The sequence below is a fragment of the Alexandromys fortis genome, unplaced genomic scaffold (assembly GCF_014885135.2).
Source record: "Alexandromys fortis isolate MF-2015 unplaced genomic scaffold, M_Fortis_MF-2015_v1.1 scaffold_40, whole genome shotgun sequence".
Taxonomy (NCBI): domain Eukaryota; kingdom Metazoa; phylum Chordata; class Mammalia; order Rodentia; family Cricetidae; genus Alexandromys; species Alexandromys fortis.
Window position 1 is genome coordinate 7,153,785 of NW_026067966.1, and position 14,251 is coordinate 7,168,035.

Genomic DNA, 14,251 nt, shown 5'->3' on the forward strand with positions numbered 1-14,251 from the left:
AGTGGGAAGCATTCCCAGGGGACTCACCTCCAGGGCAGCCCGCATGTTCACGCTGTAACCATTCTCACTTGACAAGAATCAATGTGTATACTTGCTCTTGGCTCCACCTGTCTCGTTAATATATGATAAATATATTGCCACTCCATTTTGCCTTCTTCCTGGCCTTCACCGTCTCCTTCCTGTCAGAGAAGCCCAGGGTTACTTAATTGAAAAATAAAAAATATGTATAAGGTCAGCTGCAGAGCTAGACCTCAGGTCAAAGTTCCTCATTCAAGGGAATAGCTGTTTCATGTGCCTTAAATCCAGGCGCCGGGTTTACAGCCATATTGGTACCCTCTGTGTCATTCTGTCATCCAACACAAGGACTGTGGCCACCAATTCCCGGAAAATGCTTAATGCACCGTAGCATGGGTTCCTGAAGACGTGGCGAGAGACATGGTTACTTTCCTGGGCCTGATGTAGAAAACCCCGACGACAACAAGGAAAAGCGATGCTCCATCAGTCGCAGGTGATTCTCGTCCCTACACTTGTTCTCAGAATGGAGACAGTCACACTCATGCTCTCTGAAGCCCCCAACATAAGCTGGAGCCCAGGGCCCCGCTGTTCCCTACTGACTCCATTCAGGGTCCCCGGCTATTTCAGAAGGCAGTATTGCTTCTGAAACTTAACGTTTTCCTCAACTACACCATACATTTGGGAAATGCGCACGGTTGTTAGGCGTACAGCCTGATAGGTTTACACCAAGTGGATTATCACCAGCCCCTAAGGCACCTTCGTATTCCAACCCCAATCCTGACCCTCCTCTCCAGAGAGCTCCACCTTCCTGTCTTTAAAGGTCATGAGCTACTTTTAGTTGGTTTTGACTTTTATGCAAATGGAATCCTTCGGGTTATTTGGGTATTTTATGGATTTTTAACTCAAGACTGTGCGAGAGTGGCCTATACTATCTCAGCTGCCTGTCGTGTCCACTGTCATCGGCACACGGTATTCCAGTGCATGAGTGGGCCATCCTGTAAGTGGACATATTGACGGGCCTCAGCTTTACACTGCACTGAGGAATGTTGCCCCGGGTGTGTATAGATATAAATATGCACCTCTGTGTGCATATCTTTAGGGCATGTCTCTAAAAGTGGAGCCGCTGGCCTTTAAAGTGGATGTTTAGCATGTCTCCATCTTTTTTTTTTTCTTTTTCTGGAAGATAGTTTTCAGTTTCTTTTCCAGGAGAACAATCTCATTTCAAAAGCTCCGTTTGTCAGCTGTTTCTGGGAACTTGCCTAAGAATCGGAGAAGGACAGCAAAGCGATTGGCAGTCATCACCACCCTTGGAATCTGTGCTCTCCACCCTCCTTAGGAGGTCGAAGTCACCAAGGACTGCTGACCAAGAGTCTGACCGTTGGCAACCCTATTCTAGGGCCACAGCCCCTCTCTCTCGATGTGGCATCTGCACCGTGTGCCCTTCCATGCTGCCGTCCGGGATTTTCTGTCCCTTTCTTCCTCCCTCCTTGCCAGCATTACATACTACAGTACCAGAATTACACAATGAAGCAAGCTCCGAGCAATTTTAATCACTATAAATGCCCTTCCTTAAGAAACACTACACCCTGCCTCCGAGAAAAGCAGCAACTAACCATGCCAAGGACCAGGGCTTACGACCTCCTCCACAAGACATCATTCCTGAGCACCGGCCCCAGCTTGGCCCTGGGTGTGGCATGACCCATAACAAGGCAACTGAAAGCAGAAGGAGAGAAATAGCGCCCTTCTCCTAGTTACCCAGGGATTGAATTGATTGAGTGTTGAAGAAACAACATTGCTTAAAAACTTAGTGGTGAAAGGCATGTCACTGAAGAAAAACCTGCATTACCCCTTCCTGGGTCCTCATCGGGTCAGCAGCTCAGCACACACCCACTTAAGCAGAAGTAGCTGACAACATTTCAGAACACTTCTGGAAGATCTTCCCTCCCAGTTAGTGTGTTTTATTTTTAGGTGAACATCCTGCACCCGTCATTACTAGTCTCTGTAAAGTCTGAGCTAAGACTAGTCTCTTTATAATGAGACTGTGTAATTACGTTTTCTCTTCCTGGGAGGTAAGTCAGTTTCCCTCTGTGAATGATGCAGAAGCCCCTCGTTTTTAGAGTGGGTTCTGATAGTAGATTGTATGTTCATCAGCAGTCTTCTGGTCCAGCTATTCCGATTCTTCTGAATGCTAAAATTTGGAAAGTGACGTCTTAATTGACTTTTCATAAATGCTGACACCTGTGACATCCTTTCATCCGTTTGCTTTGAGGTCATCATGTGTCGGCAGCTGGAGCTCCCTCTGAGACCCTGAGAGATGAGCCCCGGGTACCACAGAGCCCGTTTCCTAACCGTAGCAGGAAACATGCAGATAAAATACTAAAAATATAATGACCACAAGAAAGAGTGCAATTCCTGTGCTAAACAGTGACACATTGTATGTGTGAGTGTGTGTGTGTGGGGGGGAGATACTCAAATCAGCATCGCTCTAAAGATGTCACATGTGGATTAAGATCTGAGGTAGCAGCCACCAAGGGTGCACAGGAACGTATCTCAGGCAAAGGGTAGAGTCATAACAGGCCCGAGAGGGAAGGTATGGGCGGATACAGCATGACAATGGGCTGAGAGGGCTACGGGAACTTAGAGGGAGGTCGAGGACAGAGGAAGTCCAGCCTTGCTGGCCATCACTTGGAGCTGTCTAAGTTCCACATGACTGCACCTTATGACTGGTCACATGTACGAGTTTTTCTCTGAGTGATGAGAGTCTGGTCATCGTGTGCTCCTCCAGATCCTGGTTCCCATCACACCCAACATCTCCACCCTTAATACTCATAGTACCTTGGAAGTTCTTTTTTTTCCCCCTGAGCGTCATTTCCTCTGAAGGATAATCTATTTATCATTTGTAGAAGCTGACATATTATTCTCTTTTAAAAACTTATCTGTACGACATCTGTGGGTGCACCCTCACATAGAGGTCAGAGAACAACCTGTTCATTGGTTCTCTTTCCCTTGCTTGGGGTCAGTCAAGTTCACAGATAAGCTTGGCAGGGGATGCTTTTACCCACTGAGCCACCTTGCCACCCTGCTAACATGTTATTCTATTCTATTAAGTGAATAAATAATACATCATATCCATTTTTTCACATGTAATTGTCCTTCCTTTAGTCAATAGGAAGCTTTAATTAAGAGCTTAAGGGTTGGATTGCATTGAAATTCCTTTTCTGATTTTGACTCTTTTCCTGTGTGTGGCTAATGTACTGCTTTGTGTCTCTTGCGTCTTTCAGTCTGGAAGGTGGGAATGATGCCTGCTGGGAGATGCTATAGGATTAGAAAAGGCGGCATACATTAACTTCCAGTGAGTGACTGGTAATAATAAAATTCTTTTTAAAAGCAAACAAACACTATACAATTCTTCAATAAATAAAAATTTGTCATTGAACTGGCCTCCATGACACTGACATTATCCTTGACTTCCTGCTTGTAATGCTGGTAGGCAACTGCTTCCTCAAAGTACCACTGCTGTTTCAGTAACTTTGGGTTCTTCTTGGAGAGAAGCTCGGCCTTGATCCCAGCATCCCGTAGCTGTGAGAAAAGCTTCAATCTCACCTTCTGAAGCTTCTTCTTTGTGGGTCTCTGTGGTCCATACTGTTTCCTCCAAAGCCTCTAATCTTTTCTCAACGATGGAGCAAATGACCCCTGGTCCAAAGCTGATCCCTGCATGGCATCCTGCAGCCTGTGGGGTCAAGCACGCCTGCTAGCCCATTTTTACATACTCCAGCAGCCATACTGTCGTACTATCCACACCTAAAGGTTCTTCCCATGCGAGGGCGGGGGTCTGTGGCAGGACTGCTTCATAGATGAACCTACTATAGTATGTATGCAGCCAAGCTTCTAAGCAGGGCTCACGTTAAAAGAGTTTTTGCTATCAATGTCAAACAGGGTGAGGTACTCAGACAACAGCTTTATGTCCCCAAACCCTTGACTCTCTACTTGTTTGGGGATAGTGGAGGATCTAGAACAGAACACCCCAGTATGCTGGAGACACAGTCTCCAATGACATCAGCTGCTTCGGCTGCAAGACCCTTCTCTCCCATCATCCTATGCTTCCTTTTCTTCCAGGATTCCTCATTGTCAAATGAGGAAGAGGTGGTACAGAACTTCCTCCCAGGAACACCACAGATGGCGAACATCCCACCCAGGATGCGCAGATCATTTCCCTTGACCAGAAAGTTGCCTCTATGAAGTGAAATCAGGATCTCTGAGCGTCTGAATCAGGAATCAGAAAGTCAAATGTAACACCTGATTTTTTGTTACACCCTCAGTACCGTTCACATGCCACTGTACCACACACGAGTCGGGCAAGGGCCTGGAGACTGAAAGAACACACAAAGAGACCTGGGTCATTCATAAGGAGATCAGCCAAATGCCGTTTATTCAACCTTGAAGAAATCCTTGTGTACCTAGCTGCTGCGCAAGGATTTCTGCCCAGGCAGGTGGGAAATTACCATGCCAAAGGAGGAGTCAACAAGCCAGGCGGTGGTGGCGGTGGCGCGTGCCTTTAATCCCAGCACTCCGGTTGCAGAGGCAGGCGGATCTCTGTGAGTTCAAGACCAGCCTGGTCTACAGAGCTAGTTCCAGGACAGGCTCCAAAGCCACAGAGAAACGCTGTCTCGAAAAACAAAAAACAAAAAACAACAACAACAACAACAAAAAAAGATGGAGTCAACAATGCCCTAGAGCTAATCACCAGGCTGGGCAAGGAGAGCACAGGAACAAACAGAATGCTTTAGCTGGCTGACCAGAAACTGTCCTCAAGATGCACCCCAGGAACAAGGGTAGACCCGGGCCCTACAGTCAAATGGACTAGCATTGCCAAAATTACACTGGTAGAATTGCCAAAATTACACTGGTAGAATGACACACACCTTTAATCCAGCACTTGGAAGGCAGAGGCAGGTGGATCTCAGTGAGTTCAAGGCCAGCCTGGTCTACAAAGCAAGTTCCAGGATACCCATGACTGTTACACAGACAAATTCTGCCTTGAAAAATCAGGAAAAAAAAAAAAAAGAATTCACGGTAATGGCATTGGGTCATAGCTGGGTTAACCCAGCAGTATACCTTAGCTATGTGGTGATTAATGTTGGTCAGTTTGTTCATGTCAAACGGGATAGTGAGGTCGTAAAAAAAGGCACAGCAGCTGACCCTTCATGTCACACATAAGGATGGCATCACCTCTGTACTTTCCAATCAGTGTTCCCTTGAGTTCACACACAGGTCTATCACTCACTTCAGTGGACAGTGGCATCAAGCCCCATCCTTAACTGCTACCTTCCATAGGCTCTAGTCTCTTGTACACTTGGGGGTCTTGAGCCCAAACTTCTGACATCATCATTGCCCACCTGTGCACTCAGCCACCTCCTTCTCTAGCTGCTTGGTGATGGCTCTCTGCTGCTTGCTCTCCTTGAGGTCACACAAGCTTCTCCAGTCCAGCACGATCTGCCATCTGGCAACCAGCCAGAACTTTCTGCTGTCTGAACCAACCTTTGTGGATTCACAGTCACCTTTTAAAAAAAATGTTTATTTATTTATTATGTATACAATATTCTGTCTGTGTGTATGCCTGCAGGCCAGAGGAGGGCACAGACCTCATTACAGATGGTTGTGAGCCACCATGTGGTTGCTGGGAATTGAACTCAAAACCTTTGGAAGAGCAGGCAATGCCCTTAACCTCTGAGCCATCTCTTCAGCCCCCAGAGTCACCTTTATAAATGACAAGAATTCAGTCTTTCTAACTCTATGTTATCGGAGCCCCCTCCCTTTCTTTCTCTTACCTCCTCCAATGCTCTCATCAGTTTCCCAAGAGGACAGGAATGAACTCCAATTTATTCACCCACTATGACCTGATAATAATGCCACATTTCTGGTGCAGACTCTAATTTACATCAGGCTTAAAACAACTGGGCAGTTTGTGTGAGATCAAAGTTCCAGCCATTGCCTTGCCAGTGGCTGTGTATGCAAGGCTGTTGTATAAATTGAGGAAAAGAAGGGAATGCTGGTTGTCTCTGTTCTTAGGCCCAAGAGTTTTAAACAGAAGACAAGTATTCTATGTGAATCACATAAGAAATGCATTAGCATGTGGCAGAGCTTAGCCATGTGGTAGGCCATAGTGATTTGCTGTCGTCTGTCATTCCCATGAGCTTTGGCAAGCAGCTATAAAAACTGCCACAGCAAATGGCACAGTTACACATAAGGACCACTTGGAAGATTTGGAGAGTCGTCAGCTGCCTCTAAGAAGATGAATCCTCAGCTGTTACTCTTCCTCCCTCACAAGTCGGTGTCAGATAGCCCCATATGTGGGCCATAGAGAAATTTCATTTTAATTCTGATTACTATATTAAATTAAGTCAGCGTTATATTTCTAAAGGCGTATTTAGGCATAAATTGTTTTTCCACAAATGATTTCTGTGTGTGTGACTAATGATACCTAAAAGACAAGCATACACATTCATTCAATAATACTGTTTTAAGATGTATGCTATATCAAATCAAATATACAAAAAAGATTTTACCAAGTAGAAAGGAAAGTAAGCTCTTCTTTCTTTCTCCCGTCCTTCCTCTTTCCTTTCTTTTTGTTAAGTTTTAGGTTGCGTTATTCCATATTTGTTTTGCTTTCTTGAGAAACAATGAAACATTTTATTTTGGGATAAATTAACAAAAGTTAAGAATAAAATTCAGGGGGTTCCCATGAGTCTTATTCTTTCCTTCAGGGAGAACACCTTACATTCGTAGGTTCCCTTGAGAGTTTTCAGCACAGACTTCTACTTGGCTTCGTCACAGCCCAGCCATGCCTTGTGTCACTATAATGTATCCTCTTTGTGGGTGTGTACAGTGCACACTTGTGGGCACAGCTAGGATGTAGATGTCAGAGGACAGCTTAGTGGAGTTGGTTCTCGCCCACGGTTACTCAGATTCTGGGCATGGAAAGGGTCATTGAGCTTGCACAGCAAATGCGAGCCATTGAACAATCCCACAAGCCCTGCAGGAAGTTATTAGCAGAACACATGTATTACATGTGTTACTATCAGCAAGTCAGTACTGGTACATCATTTTTAGCTGATGTCTCCTGAATAAGATCAGATGAATTCACCCCATTTCTTTATGTCCCTCTAGGCCGACAGTTTCTCAGCCTTTTCCTGCCTTTTGGTAACACTGACAATTTAAAGATGTTCTTTTTTATTATTCAAAGCAATATTTTTCATCTATTTTTAAACTTTTATTCTTTTTTATTGTTTTTATTGCTCTATGCGTTTTTCTCTGCTTCCCTCCCTTCCTCCCTTCTCTCCTTCTCCCCTTCTTCCCTCTCCTGTGACTCCTACACTCCCAATTTACTCAGGAGATGTTCTCTTTTTCTCCTTCCTATTTAGATCCACATATGTCTCTCTTAAGGTCCTCTTTGTTGTCTAGATTCTTTGGGGTTGTGGATTGTAGGTGGTTTTTTTATTTATGTATAAAAGCCACTTATGAGTGAATACATATTATATTTGTCTTTCTGGATTACCTCACTCAATATGTTTTTTTTTCTAGGTCACCTCAGAGAGGGTGAGTCCTCCCATGGGGAGCCAACCAAGTCTGTCACATCCCTTGAGGCAGGACCAAGGCCCTCCCTGCTGTATCTAAGCCGAGGAAGGTGTCCTTTCTTAGGGAATGGGCTCCAAAGAACCAGTTCATGCGCCGAGGATAAATACTGGTTCCACTGTTAGTGGTCCCACCACTGCCCATGCCACACAGCTGTCGCTTCACTCAGAGGACCAGTTTGGTCTTATGCTGGTTCTTCAGCTATCAGTCAGGGGTCAGTGAGCCCCCAGTAGATGGAGTCAGCTGTTTCTGTGGGTATCCCCATCATGGTCTTGACTCCTTTTCTACTCATGTCACCCATTCTTATCTGTGACTGGATTCCAGGAGCCTGGCCCAGTGCTTAGCTGTGGACCTCTGTGTCTGCTTCCATCTTGGTGAAGGTTCTCTGATGACAAGTAGCGTAGTCATCAATCTGATGGAAGGACAGGTTAGGTACCCTCTCCACGATGGCTTATATTCTTAGCTGGAATCACCTTTGTGGTTTCCTGGCAGTTTCCCTAGTGCCTGGTTTCTTGCTAACCCCACAATGGCTCCCTCTTTCAAGGTATCTCTTTCCTTGCTCTCCCTGTCTGTTCTTTACCCAACTCGATCTTCTCAATCCCTCGTGTTCTCCTCTGCGCTCTCCTTCTCTAATCCCCACTCCCCTACAACCCCTCCCCCTCCCCCATGCCCAACTTTCTAAGGAGATCTTGTCTACTTCCCCTTCCTGGGGTTGTGGAGGTGGAGTGGGAATCCATGAATGTCTCTCTTGGGTTTCTCCTTCTTTCCTATGTTCTCTAGGGTTGTGGACCGTAAGCAGGTTATCCTTTGCTTTATGTCTAATATCCACTTATGATTGAATACATATTGTGTTTGTTTTTCTGGGTCTGGGTTACCTCACTCAGGATATTTTTTTTCTAGTTCCATCCATTTTCCTGAAAATTTCAAGATATCATTGGTGTTTTGTTTTGCTTTGTTTTTTCATTACTATAGCTCTATAGTGGAGCTTGGTGTCAGGGATGGTGATGCTCCAGAAGTACTTTCTTGTACAGGATGGTTGTGGCTATCCTGGGTTTTTTGTTTTCCTGTGAAGAATTATGCTGGAATTTTGATAGGGATTGCATTGAATCTGTAGACTACTTTTGGTAAAATTGTCATTTTTACTATGTTGATCCTACCTATCCAAGAGCTTGGGAGATCTTTCCATTTCTGATATCTTCTTCAGTTTCTTTCTTTAAAGGCTTAAAGAAGTTTTTCTGTGCCTTTTGGTTAGTTTGTGGAAGGGTTTGTCTATCCTGTTGATTTTCTCAACCAACCAAGTCTTTGTCTCATTGATTCTTTGTATTGCTTTCTTTGTTTCTATTTTATTGATTTCAGCCCTCAGTTTGATTTTTTTCCTGGCATCTACTCCTCCTGGGTGAGTCTGCTTCTTTCTGTTCTAGAGCTTTCAAGTGTTCTGCTAAGTCACTAGTGTGAGATTTCTCCACTTTCTTTAGGTAGGCACTTAGAGCTATGAACTTTCCTCTTAGCACTGCCTTCATAGTGTCCCATATGTCTGGGTATGTTGTGTATTCATTTTCATTGAATTCTAGGAAGTCTTTAATTTCTTAATTTCTTACTTGACCCAGGGGTGATTCAGTTGAGCATTGTTCAGTTTCCATGTGATTGTGGGCTTTCTGCAATTCGTTTTGTTGTTGAATTCTAACTTTAAGTCATGGTGATCCTATAAGATACAGGAGTTATTCAAATTTTTGTATCTGTTGTAGTTTGCTTTGTTACCAAGTATGTGGTCAATTATTGAGAAGGTTCCACGAGGTGCTGAAAAGAAGGTATATTCTTTTGTGTTTGGGTGGAATATTCTATAGATGTCTGTTAAATCCATTCAAGTCATAACATCTGTTAGTTCCCTTATTTCTCTGTTAATTTTCTGTTTGATAGACCTGTCTAGTGGTGAGAGTGGGGTGTTGAAGTCTCCCACTATTAATGTGTGGGTTTGGTGTGTGATTTGAGCTTTAGAGTGTTTCTTTTACAAATGTGGATAACTTTGTATTTGGGGCATAGATGTTCAGAATTGAGACTTCATCTTGATGTATTTTTTCTGTGATGAATATGAAATGTCCTTCATCTCTTTTGATTAATTTTAGTTTGAAGACTATTTTGTCAGATATTAGGATAGCTACACTACCTTGTTTCTTAGGTCCATTTGTTTGGAAAATCTTTTCTAAACCCTTTATTCTGAGGTAATGTCTGTCTTTGAAGTTGAAGTGTGTTTCCTTAAACAACAGAAGGCTGGATCCTCTTTCCATATCCATTCTGTTAGCCTGTGTCTTTTTATAAGTGAATTGAGACCGTTGATATTAAGAGAAATTAATGACCAATGGTACCTGTTAATTTTGGTTTTGGTGGTGGTGGTAGTAGTGTGTGTTTTTCCGTTCTTTGGGATTTGCTTTTGTGGGGCTATTTATTGCCTGTGTTTTTGTGAGTGTAGCTAGGTTCTTCGGGTTGGAGTTTTCCTTATAGTACTTTCTGTAGTGCTGGATTTGTGGACAAGTGTTGTTTAAATATGGTTTTTGACATGGAATCTCTTGTTTTCTCCATCTATGGTGCTATATACAGCTTTGCTGGATATTGCAGTCTGGGCTGGCATCCATAATCTCTTAGTGTCTGCAGAACACCTTCCAAGACCTTCCAGCTTTCATAGTTTCCATTGAAAAGTTAAGTATAATCCCTATAGATCTGCCTTTATACGTTACTTGGCCCTTTTCCTTTGCAGCTTTTAGTATTCTTTCTTTAGTTTGTATGTTATTGTTTTGATTATTATGTGGTGAAGGTATTTTTTGGGGTGGGGGTTTTCACTCTATTTGGTGTTCTGTAAGCTTCATTTATCTTCATAGGCATATTCTTCTTTAGTTTGGGAAAGTTTTCTTCTATGATTTTGTTGAATATGTATTCATTTCAACCTTTAAGCTGGACTTCTCATTCCTCTATCTCTATCATTCTTAGGTTTGGTCTTTTCATGGTGTCACAGATTTCCTGGATATTTTGTATTAAAAGTTTGTTGGATTTAACATTTTCCTTGACCAGTGAGTCTATTTTCCTCTATTGTATCTTCAACACCTAAGATTCTCTTTCTGTCTGTTGTATTCTGTTGGTTATGCTTACATCTGTAGTTCCTGATTGTTGACCCAGGTTTTCCATTTTCAGAATTCCCTTGGTTTGTGTTTTCTTTATTGCATCTATTTCAATTTTCAAGTCTTAAACTGTTTGAACTGTTTGCTTAATCTCTTTGGTTGTTTTTTTCTTGGTTTTCTTGAGTTTCTTTAAGAGATTTACTGATTTCTTCCAATTTTTTGCTTGTTTTTTTCCCCCCTCCATTTCTTTAAGGGAATTTTTCATTTCATCTTTAAGGCACTTTATCAGTTTCATAAAGTTATTTTTAAAGTCATTTTCTTCTGCTTCATCTGAACTGGGATGTTCAGGTCTTACTTACGTAGAACCACCAGTTTCTGATGGTGCCATATTGCTCTTTATGTTGTTAAATGTGTTTTTACACTGCTGTCTGCCCATCTCTTCCTTCAGCGGGTGACGGTGGGAGTCTATGCTTCAGGGGGTCCCTCTTATTCCAGGGGCAGGCAGGTCTATGCCTCTGGTGAACTCCGGTACTGGGTTTAGGTGGGGCCAAGGCTCAGGTGGTTGCAGATGTTGTGGGGGTGGTTGAGGTGTGAGGAGGGTGCTCTCAGGTCACTGGGGTTCTGGTAGATGGGAGTGGGGCATGAGATAGGCTTCAGGGACTATGGTCTAGAGAGCGGGGCCCTCCAGCCACTCATCTTGTCTTAAAGATGTTCTTACTGGTTATTTGTAGGACCCCTTAATTTCGGCCTCATTTATGTTTTCCTCTGAAATAAACTGCATTATGGGCTTGGGGTAGTCACGTAATACCTTGACTACACGGCCAAACCTATCATCACTATCATCAATGGTGAAGAGAGGGCAGCAAATACCTTCATAAGAGGAACTCTGAAACCTGTAATTTCAAGAAGAAAAACTCATGCCAATGCATTATTCACTATGAATCTGTGATATATATATATATATATATATATATATATCTGTGAGATAGATGATAGATAGATAGATAGATAGATAGATAGATAGATAGATCGATCGATCGTAGATAGACAGGACAGACAGACAGACAGACAGACAGACAGACAGATAGATAGATAGATAGATAGATAGATAGATACATGGTAACAAAGAGATATAGAAAACATGAGACATTTTCTTACTATGGAAATAAGATCTCCCTATTTCCACTTTTGAGTATTTGAGACTTTAGTGTAGAAATTGTCATTATTTGCTGTCATTACTAATGTCAACAATGTGAATGAGTTAGCAGACATCAAGATTATATTCATTGTTTCTGTTTTTCAACTAGATATAAAAATATTCAATTTTTTTTGGAAAAGGTAAAGCTCCCTTGCCCATCATCCCTTTCAAGATTTTAAGGGTGCTGCAAGCAAAGTAAAGCATTAATTTGGGCCATGAATAAATAACATAATAAAAAGAACATATTCACTGCAGAAAATCCCAAAGAAAAACAAATCAGTAGACAATTCTGTTATTTATAAAAATGGTTACCCTAATATAAACAACATTATTTTAATTATATTCTGGTTATTTATAAAACTTATACTTAGATATAAAAATATTCAGAGTTTCATGACTGCCTTGTAAATAAGAAAAGAGTGTCAGCATCTTAATCTAGGTGGTGCACATCTGGGAGAGAGCTTTAGGAAACACAGTGCCCATGTTAGAGAACTTTCGTCGGAGTCTATCCAGGGAGTGGATGTTTTAGGGAATGAGGCCCACCTTCCACTAGCTGATGAGTAGGGAAGTAAATCTCACAATGACCAAGTGAATTCTAGGTTTAAAACTGCACATCAGTGTATACACAGAGTGCCTTTACGCGCAATCCACACACACCAGTTGATGGTGGTGCATACCTTTAATACCAGCACTCGGGAGGCAGAAGCAAGCAGATCTCTGTGAGCTCGAGGCCAGCCTGGTCTACAGAGTGAGTTCCAGGGCTACACAGAGAAACCCTGTCTTGAAAAACCAAAAACAGCAACAGCAGCAACAAAAATAAGTATAGCTAATATCTCTTAAATCACACATTAAACTAAAGGAAATGGGTAAATTAAAGCCTGAAACAAAAATTTTGTAACAAATCATCTCTGAATAATTATTACTTTAAACCTTGATTACCAAAAAGAGAGAGTTTTTAAATTTAATTTAATTTAATGTATACTGGTGGTTTTGCCTGCCTATGTGTCTGTGTGAAGGTGGCTGAACTCCTGGAGTTGCAGTTTACAGACAATTGTAAGCTGCCATGTGGGTGCTGGAAATTGAACTCAGGTCCCCTGGAAAGTGGCCAATGATCTTAATTGCTGAGCCATTTCTCCAGCCCCCAAAGCGTTTTGTTTTGTTTGTTTGAGTAAAGTAGGCATCAGGTAACAATAATGTTAGCAAAAATGAAAATTTGAAAAGTAAAGCATTGTTTATCTATAAAAGTCATACTTGAAAATATAATTAAGGCCAGGCCTGAAAAAAAAATTCTCCTTAAGCCAAAAAGAAAAGCACTGAGTAGTCTCACATATGAATACAAAATATATTGATCTGAGCTGGGAATGGTTGTATATGATTATAATTCCAATTCTTGGGAATCTGAGCCAGTGGATCACTGTATCAATGCCAGCCTAACACACACACACACACACACACACACACACACGGAGAGAGAGAGAGAGACAGACAGACAGACAGACAGACAGACACAAAGGATGTGATTAAAGATGAGTGTGGGAGGCTACCAGGGGCTGGGAAGAGTAGCAGGGAGGTAAGGATAGGTGAAGGTTGAGAAACGGACTACATTGGAATTACAGTGGTATCAGAAACTCTAGTGTATGGTAACAGAGTATAACAACCACAGATAGGTACTGTGTATTCAGAACTCTCAAAACCAAAAAGAGGACTTGGAATATTTTCACCATAAGGAAGTGATGAAAGTTAAAGCAATAAATATGTTTGACCCATTTACACACTGTAGATATACATGGAAACAATATCCAGTACCTCATTCATAAACACAGTTTTTGTTTGTTAGCTTAAAAATATTTTAATTTAGAATGATCTCATAGGTGTCTGTCCTGAGCTGACAATGTAGTTCAGCAGTAGAGGGCTTGCCTGGTGTGCACAAGTATTGCCAGCACCGAAAAATTTATAAATAAATAAAAAAAATGCTTTTCCTGAGCACGATAATTCAGTAGACCAAGCCAATACATGAGCTACGGAGACCTATTAGTGGCAGATTAGTTATTAGCAGGTGAGTTACCGATATTATGAGAGTCTTAATCTCTGTTGCTGTAGCGTGTGGAGAAGAATTTTATTAGAACAAATTGCTGTCTTTAACCACAACTGTATGTAATAACTAGAATACATACACACATATATGTATGTATACACAACGGACTCTTATGTGGTATATAAACAAGTTCACTTAAAATCCCATCCTACAACTATTTTTGTTTTATTGTGAACTATTTACGGGGCCAGTGAGATGGCT

At 42.0% G+C, this 14,251-nt stretch overlaps 1 pseudogene; it reads right to left on the reverse strand.

Annotated features, from left to right (window-relative positions):
• Nucleotides 1-315: 315 nt before the first annotated feature.
• Nucleotides 316-11,145, reverse strand: LOC126508783 (histidine--tRNA ligase, cytoplasmic-like; annotated as a pseudogene).
• Nucleotides 11,146-14,251: the final 3,106 nt, after the last annotated feature.